The following is a 9,035-nucleotide window of genomic DNA, read 5'->3' on the forward strand; positions in this document are numbered from 1 at the left end:
GTTCTTTTGTGTGTCACGCTTACATCCGGGTCGTTTAATTGTTACATTCTTCTATTTCTTGTCATAAATAATGTTACCAAGACTTCTTAATAAGTTTTGGTTTCGGTTTCGATTAGGGCGGAAAGATATATATTTTTTTTTTCATAAGTTTTTATTTCGGTTTCGATTCAAGGTAATGCACCCAAGCCATATGGATACATTTTTCGATTTTTAAAATCGCAAATTTATAACGTATAAAAATCGAAAGAACATTAACTCTATAATAGTATATACAAAATGTGCAAGAATTAAAATATCATATTTAAGCGTACTTTGCGATCGGGCTTTACTGAGCGTTCGTGCTAGCTTAGATAAATACTCTTGCAGTTTTAACAAAAAAGCTACAATAATATCAGAGCGTCTCCATTTACACTGAACATCTACAGAATGCCAACATCAATATATTACATATGAATGAGTCCCCTGTGGAATTTCCACAGGTCCCGCTAGTTATTTTATTCTATTATTAAAAAAAACCTTTCCCCTTTTTTCTTCGTTCCGTTTGTATTCATTTTAGATAAAATTACTAAAACACATTCCGTAACTAAACAAGTGGCAAAGTAAAAAAAATCAGAGACTGTACGACTAAGTAATTACAGAGATCAGAAGATAAAACTAGAATTAATATGAGTAGTTAATTAATATGAGTTATGAAAGGAGTATTAATGGAATAATTAAATAAAAACAAGTGAAGCATGCGTGCCCCCCCATGAGTTCACAGTGAACGAGGCATAAAAAAATGACATAATTTCAAAAGTTCAGCATTTGCCCCCCACCCCACCCCGATTTAGCCTCAAAAGTTCTCAGGACACTTCAAATTATGGTGAAAATGAACAAGCGGTGCAGTTTTAAGCCTTAGCATATGTAAATTTGAGTTCTGCACCATGCAAAAAAAAAAAAAAAAAATGAAATGACTAAATTCATCCCTCCCCTCATTAAGCCCCAAAAGTCCCCAAGGCCTTAACATATTTAAGTTTGAGTTCAGCACCATGCAAAATTGCTAAATAGACACACACAGAAAATTTTGGACAAACAGGATAAAATAGTCCCCAAAATGGAGTGTTTTTATTAGCCCTAGAAGAGCCCCTGGGGCAGACTCAGGAGTTATCGCGAAGTATAGACAAACAAAATTATAAAGAAATCAGTTAGTTACAACTTTTCGGAAAGTTTTATAAAAATCCAAGGCAGCATTTTTTTTTTTAAAACACAAAAGTGTCAATTTTAGATATTTTAACCCGAAAAACCACCCCCTAGGCACCCCTAGAGGCACAACCGGAGTTTTCCCGGAAAATCCGTTTTGTTACTTTTTTACTCATTTCAAAAAATTCCAAGGTCGTGGTTATTGAGAAAAGTGCGGACGGACAAACGGACGAACGGAGTAGGGTTAATTTACAGGTCCCCCTCCTTTTGTCGGGGGAGCAAAAACATAAAATGCATAAATATAAAGATAAGTCATCGAAAAATAACATTTTTGAGACAGAAAAATAAACAGGTACACAGGCCCTATGTAGTTGGGTGCGTGCACGAGAGAAAGAGAGAGAAAGAAAGAGAAAGAGAGAGAAAGAAAGAGAAAGAGAGAGAAAGAAAGAGAAGGAGAGGGGGTAACATGGGGAGCGACTAGTCGAGTTTGAGATCACGTGGTTTAAAGAATTTCTCCTACCTCGTTCGAGTGGACAGAACGACCTCTAAACAATTATATAGGGGGGGGGGCACCTTTTTTCGGTGTGTGGGCAAACAGCATGGTAATATACGGGGTATTTAGATTCATGGCGAGGATAAAAACGAGCAAATATTATTAAACAAGAAAGAAAAGAAAAACAAAAACAGTAGCAATGTCCCTGAAAAAGAATCTGCAAAAACAGTCAATTTAACCGCATTGAAAAATAACGTTCTTACAAGTAATATTTAATACACACAACGCCGAGTCAAACACAAACATCGTCTTAGCATCAACGCTTACCCTGTGATCTCGGAGCACGGGAAATTCCCATATGCTCAAAACAAAATCACTGAAAAAACAAAAATACTCTAATTAAGGGTAAGGATAATGAGTAAACGTTGGATAAAATGATGGTTAAAATTATTACGAACTTGCCAGGATTCGAACCTGGAATCTTCTGATCCGTAGTGAGACGCGTTATCCATTGCGCCACAAGTCCTGTCCGGGTACCGAAAGATGTTGCCGCGATTGTATACATACAGTGCTAAATTCCGTTGACATGAGCAGATAACTTTTTCGACAATTTTTTTTTTTTTTTTTTTACACTGTGATCACCACTTATCGAGGCTCGGAAGCCACTCAGGGATAAGGGTTATTGCAAGTACATTACGTTAGTTTGGAGATTTGATGAAGTGTTTACTTAAGGGGGCGGTTCATTAGGAATTTGTTAACATTGGACTTGAAGACATCCAAGTTGTAGTCCGGTGGGAAGCAGGCAGACGGAACAGAGTTCCACGGGCGTGCAGTTCTAAGAGAGAAGCTTTGTTAATGGAATCCGCGTTTTGATTTAGGCACAGATAAAGATTCAATTGAATGAAACGGTCCAAATACCCTTATTTCGGACTTTTGTGTGACTCGACGTTGTTCGTTACGAACCATATATAGAAAAAGACAATGACTCACACCTTTCAGGGAAATTTTTTTTTTCAATACGAAAGTTTTATTGGTATATATATATATATATATATATATATACACACATAAATAGATAAACATTTAGAATTTTATTGATAGTATAGATTTACTTGCTTATATCCTTCTTTCAAGACATAACTTTTGGAGAGAACCTTTTCAAGGCATTCAAGTAGACAGTTTCACAGACCGTATGTAGTGGAGTGCGTGGACGAGAGAGAGAGAGAGAGAGAGAGAGAGAGAGAGAGAGAGAGAGAGAGAGAGAAAGAGAGAGAGAAAGAGAGAAAAGGGGGGAGACACACAGACAGACAAACATGATATATTATGTGCACCATAAAGGGATACTAAAAAAGGGGTCCTTATATTGTGAGGTAATAAAAAGGGGTCCGTATATTGTGAGATACTAAAATAGGGGTCCGTATAATGTGAGGTAATAAAAAGGGGGTCCGTATATTGTGAGATACTAAAAAGGGGTCCGTATATTGTGAGATACTAAAAAGGGGTCCGTATATTGTGAGGTAATAAAAAGGGGTCCGTATATTGTGAGACACTAAAAAGGGGTTCGTATATTTTAAGATACTAAAAAGGGGTCCAAATATTGTGAGGTACTAAAACAGGGGTCCGTATATTGTGAGGTACTAAAAAGGGGGTCCGTATATTGCGAGGTACTAAAAAGGGGTCCGTATATTGTGAGATACTAAAAAGGGGTCCGTATATTGCGAGGTACTAAAAAGGGGTCCTTATATTGTGAGGTACTAAAACAGGGGTCCGTATATTGTAAGATACTAAAAAGGGGTCGTATATTGTGAGATACTAAAAAGTGGTCCGTATATTGTGAGGTAATAAAAAGGGGTCCGTATATTGTGAGGTAATAAAAAGAGGTCAGTATATTGTAAGATACTAAAAAGGGGTCCGTATATTGTGAGGTAATAAAAAAGGGGTCCTTATATTATGAGGTACTAAAAAGAGGGTCTGTATATTGTGAGATACTAAAAAAGGGTCCGTATATTTTAAGATACTAAAAAGGGGTCCGTATATTGTGAGGTACTAAAAAGGGGTCCTTATATTGTGAGGTACTAAAAAGGGGTCCGTATATTGTGAGATACTAAAAAGGGGTCCGTATATTGTGAGATACTAAAAAGGGGTCCGTATATTGTGTGATACTAAAAAGGGGTCCATATATTGTGAGATACTAAAAAGGGGTCCGTATATTGTAAGATACTAAAACAGGGGTCCGTATATTGTGAGATACTAAAACAGGGGTCCGTATATTGTAAGATACTAAAACAGGGGTCCGTATATTGTGAGGTAATAAAAAGGGGTCCGTATATTGTGAGATACTAAAAAGTTGTCCGTATATTGTGAGATACTAAAAAGTGGTCCGTATATTGTGAGGTACTAAAAAGGGGTCCGTATATTGTGAGGTACTAAAAAGGGGTCCGTATATTGTGAGGTAATAAAAAGGGGTCCGTATATTGTGAGGTACTAAAAATGGGGTCCGTATATTGTGAGGTACTAAAAAAGGGGTCCGCTGTCTAATGTGTACCATAGCACCATATGTCGATATGTGTACTTGTGACTAAGGGTTCATCATCATGTGCATACGTGTCACTAAATATCTATGGTTGATTCTTCACAATCTGAACCCTAGAATTGTGTTACTGCTGTCTATTTATGTTCCATTTATATCTAATTTTCGGGTGTGTGTGTGTGTGTGTGTGTGTGTGTGTGCGTGTGCGTGTGATACATGTATTTTGGAATACCTTAATTTCATGCGTCGTTGATCTTGTCCACCTGGAATTCATCTTGTTCTTGGAGGGGGGGCTGGAACCTGTTTGGACGAATATTCATTCACTTCCAATAACGCTAGGTGGTTTTATATAGTTTTTATTCCCTTTCCAGGTGTCGATCGCAGAAGAATGGAAAGTGAATATCTTTGTTTGTGTGGTTTGCTTCTCGGTCTCTATTTTAACACACGTCAGCTCCCTCCCCAGTAGAGGGGGGACGACGACCTGTTAAACCGTCCGCCCAGCTCAACGTCTAAATTCCATCTCTCTGTGATCTCCAGCTAACCCAATCACGTGGTAACATACACGTAGATCCGATCAGCTGACCAGACCTTCCGGTAAACTTGTCTACGATCTAGCTTTGTTATTTTTTGACAGTTTTTATAAATATTCTTCATATTCATATTCTTGTTTATCTCTCCAGTTAGACAGACAGATAGATGGAGATGGATAGATACAGAAATAGATAGATAAACAGATAGATCGACACTTTTTTGTGTTCGACTTACTACATAACAGACAGACAGACAGACAGACAGGATAAACATAGGGAGCGACTTCTCAAGTTTGAAGTCACATGGTTTATTATTATTATTTACTCCTACAGGTCATCATCAAATATCTCTATTTTTGAGAATAACGTATGTTGTTCCCTGGAGTCTGGGTGATAACAAGTCTCCCTTGATTTTCAGTACTCTCCACCTCTTTTGATAACTTTCCATCCTCCTCAATCCAGTTGATGCATGCATCACTTTTTTCTTTGTGGGGGAGGGTGACTTTTTTTTAATTCTACTTATTATTATTCTGCTTATTATTATTATTATTATTATTATTATTATTATTATTATTATTATTATTATTATTATTATTATTATTTCCGCTAGGTTTTTAGCATGCACACGCGTAAAAGTCTAAAACAGTCGAATCTTATTTTCGGAAGGCAAGTAACATCATTTGTCGAACTAAGGAATCCTCAAGGAACTGTGGCGCAACGGATAAAAATGTTAAGTAAATGGGATCTGCACACTCTTAGACATGTTTATTAAATCCTGTCGGATGCTCCCATTTTGAAATGATTAAATCTCTGTCTGTCTCTCTGTCTCTGTCTCTCTGTCTGTCTGTCTGTCTGTCTGTTTGTCTCTCTCTCTCTCTTTCTCTCTCTTTCTCTCTCTCTCTCTATATATATATATATATATATACTCGGGTTTATTTATTCAAAAGTAATGGACTAATGAATTCAACGAGGTTGTTAGATAGTGCTCAATAAAAAGAGCTGATAAGATTATTCATTGAACATTTGAATAGTCAAGTCGCTGCCTGATGATGTATGTTGTTTGATTGAAACAAGTGGCTGTTTGTAGCAGCGGGATGTGAGCATGTTTATATAACAATAAACAAGTATATATATATATATATATATATATATATATATATATATATATATACATTTACGTTTGTCTGTCTGAAGAAAAGTCTACCAAACTTCTCTGTCAATTCTTGATTCTTAGACTTGAAACATCTTTAGCGGTAAATTTTCTTTTTCTGGGCGTGTATCAAACCTTTTAGATACATTCAAAATCCTGTTACTGGATCTAAATTGAAGTTTTCTGAATGGTAAAGACTCAATCCTCAATACAGGCGATGCTAAGAATAAATTTTCGAATCACTTAAAACTTCCACCTTGTTATGGCAGATGAAATAAGAGCACACCACCTCCCTAGGTAAAATTTCCGAGTTTTACTTTTTTTTTTGTTTTAATCATTCTGATTTTGATTTCTCAAATACCGATATAATCTTTTTTTTTTTTTTTTGCGAATAATTTTGTCAGATATTGATTTCTCAAATACCGATATAATCTTTTCTTTTTTGAAAATATAAGTTTAGTTGGTGACATTTCTGAATTTTAGAAAATGTTGTAACTATTTATTTAATTTCAATCTGATATCCTTACAACTGGCTTCAGCGTATTTACGAAGCGTTCTGCTTGACCATTAAATCTGGAGTGGTATGAAGCGATTGTCATGTGCATACTTGAACATTCTGTGCTAAAATATCAAAATTTTGTGGTCGTAAACTGAGTTGCATTATCAGAAACAAGTTTAACAGATATACATATCTAGTGGAAATTTCAGTCAAAAATTATTTACTTTATGTTGGATTCTTACATTTTGAAGTTATTATAGCCTCTCTCTCTCTCTCTCTGTCTGTCTGTCTGTCTATCTGCCTGTCTGTCTGTCACTCTGTCTGTCTGTCTGTCTGTCTGTCTGTCTCTCTCTCTCTCTCTCTCTCTCTCTCTATATATATATATATATATATATATATATATATATATATATATATATTAGAATTGCAAAATTTTAAAATTAAAAAGAAATGAACCATATTCGGATGTTATAAAAAAGTCGATTAAAAAAATCACGAATAGTTACGGAACCCTAGGCGCTTTTCGTCAGAAAAACTTTTCAAGGATATATCTGAATGTTTTTTTTGTTTTGTTTTTTTCCTGTAGAAATACTTATACGAATCGGATGAGTTATAAAAATAAATATTCTTGAAAACTTTGACGAAAAACGCTTCGGGTTCCATTACAATTCGTGATTTTTTTTTTAATTTGTAACATCCGAATATGGTTCATTTCTTTTTCATCAAAATATATATATATATATATATATATATATATATATATATATATATATATATATATACTAACATTTCAGCCCGGCGTTGCCCGGGTGTTTGGATATGTATGTGGACTAAAAAAAAGAAGCGGTCAATTTTTTTAACTTTGATCCCTATTATGACCCCTTAATATTTATTGTTTTGGGCTCAAATCAAGTTATTAAGTTAGATCCATGTCCAAGGAACCTATATCCAAAATTTCAAGTGTTTAGAACGCAAATAGTCGGAGGAGTTTGGCAGAGTTCTCAAAACTCAAATCGTTGAACTTTGACGCCTTAAAAGACAAATTTCTGGGAGAAAACGGATCACAAAGATTTTTCCAAATCTCAATACCCTGTATATCAAATTTCTAGTCTGTAGACTTTAAATTGACAGAGTTATTGCGTAGGGAAATGTACACAGACAGACACACAGACAGATACACAGACACGTTCACTTTTATAGATAGATAGATAGATAGATAGATAGATAGATAGATAGATAGGTGAATCTGTATGGCTTAAGTTACCGTTATGTTTCTTTATTTCCCTCAGTTTTTATCTATTCGTTACACATTCGCATTGTATTTCCTTCTATTCGGAATTTTCTCCTATTTTTCTAATCTCTCCATTTTACTCTTATCGTTTACCCTTTTACGTTATCCCTCTTTTCTTATGAATCGATCTTGTCGAAATGCTTCTATTTAAACTATGAATTCATTAGCCCAGTTTATCAGCCACCGAATTGTCGGTTATGAAACACATCCCTGGTGTCACATGCATAATTATACTAGCTATGCCTCGTCAGAAGCCATGTGCATTAACAGATGTGCATTTCGTGTCTGTTTAGTGACAGTGTAATTAATCTATTTGTAATTCAGGTTAATTAGTTGGGGTCTTTAAAGTGTTGACGTTCAACATAAATAATCAATCAATTGATGTGCGTGAAATAGCTACCATGACATGGCATTAACGTTCAAAACTAGGGTCACCCAACTGCAGGTTATGCGCACGCTCACTTCTGACAGTTGCAAACAATTACAAAAGCGGATTCTCATTTGTTGGGATATAATATGAAATAACCAATGAGAGTTGAGAATGGATCTATCTTTTTTTATGATTCAATGAATAAATTTTACAGGGATGAGATTTTTATAACAAAAGAAAGACTTAAACTTGATTCACAATGGATATGAAACGTTGCCAATAAGAGGTTAATATAGTTTGTTTAAAGCATTATGTAATATTTATACAGGGAGTCCAAAATATAACTAAAGGGTTTTGAACTTTATTTTTTATGATATCTTTCTGTAATTTAAGCACAATCTTACTAAGATATCGGGAAATAAATTAAAAAAGAAACATTCAAAATTCAAACAATCATTATTTATAAAAAGTAATGTCTTTTAAATGTTGCACATTCGCATATTTGTACTCTTTCCAAAACATTATTCACGATAGATTGCAGAATCTCTGGATTGTGTTTCAACTGCCTTATTTCGTTCCGCAAGCTGGCAGATCTCGGAACGTCAAACCCCAAACCCTGCAAAAATTTAAGGAAAACATCAGCAACGAAATAAAAGAGATAAATTGCAATCCAGAGATTCTGCAATCATGAATAATGTTTTGAAAAGAGCACAAATATGCGAAGCTTAAAATGGGCAACATTTAAAATACATTATTTTTCATAAATAGAAATGGTTTTAATTTTGCATTTTTTAAATTTCCCAAATCTCTTATTCAGATCGTGTTAAATTTACAGAAATATTTCAAAAATAAGGAATCTATTTAAGTTCAAAACTCTTCAGTGACTTTTTAGATACTCTGTATAAAGGAAAGTTATAGATGGCAATTCTATTTGTAAATACGCAAACTGAAGCAAATGAAAACAACGATGAAATGCACCTTTAATTAATATAA

At 34.7% G+C, this 9,035-nt stretch overlaps 1 non-coding gene across 1 annotated transcript; it reads right to left on the reverse strand.

The window, feature by feature from the left end:
* Window positions 1-2,125: 2,125 nt before the first annotated feature.
* Trnar-acg (transfer RNA arginine (anticodon ACG)) lies at window positions 2,126-2,198 on the reverse strand. The gene has a single exon. It is a non-coding gene; the product is annotated as a tRNA-Arg (tRNA).
* Between the last annotated feature and the right edge of the window lie 6,837 nt (window positions 2,199-9,035).

This window comes from Euprymna scolopes, chromosome 35 (assembly GCF_053919585.1).
Source record: "Euprymna scolopes isolate OS-2025 chromosome 35, ASM5391958v1, whole genome shotgun sequence".
In the NCBI taxonomy this organism is placed as follows: domain Eukaryota; kingdom Metazoa; phylum Mollusca; class Cephalopoda; order Sepiida; family Sepiolidae; genus Euprymna; species Euprymna scolopes.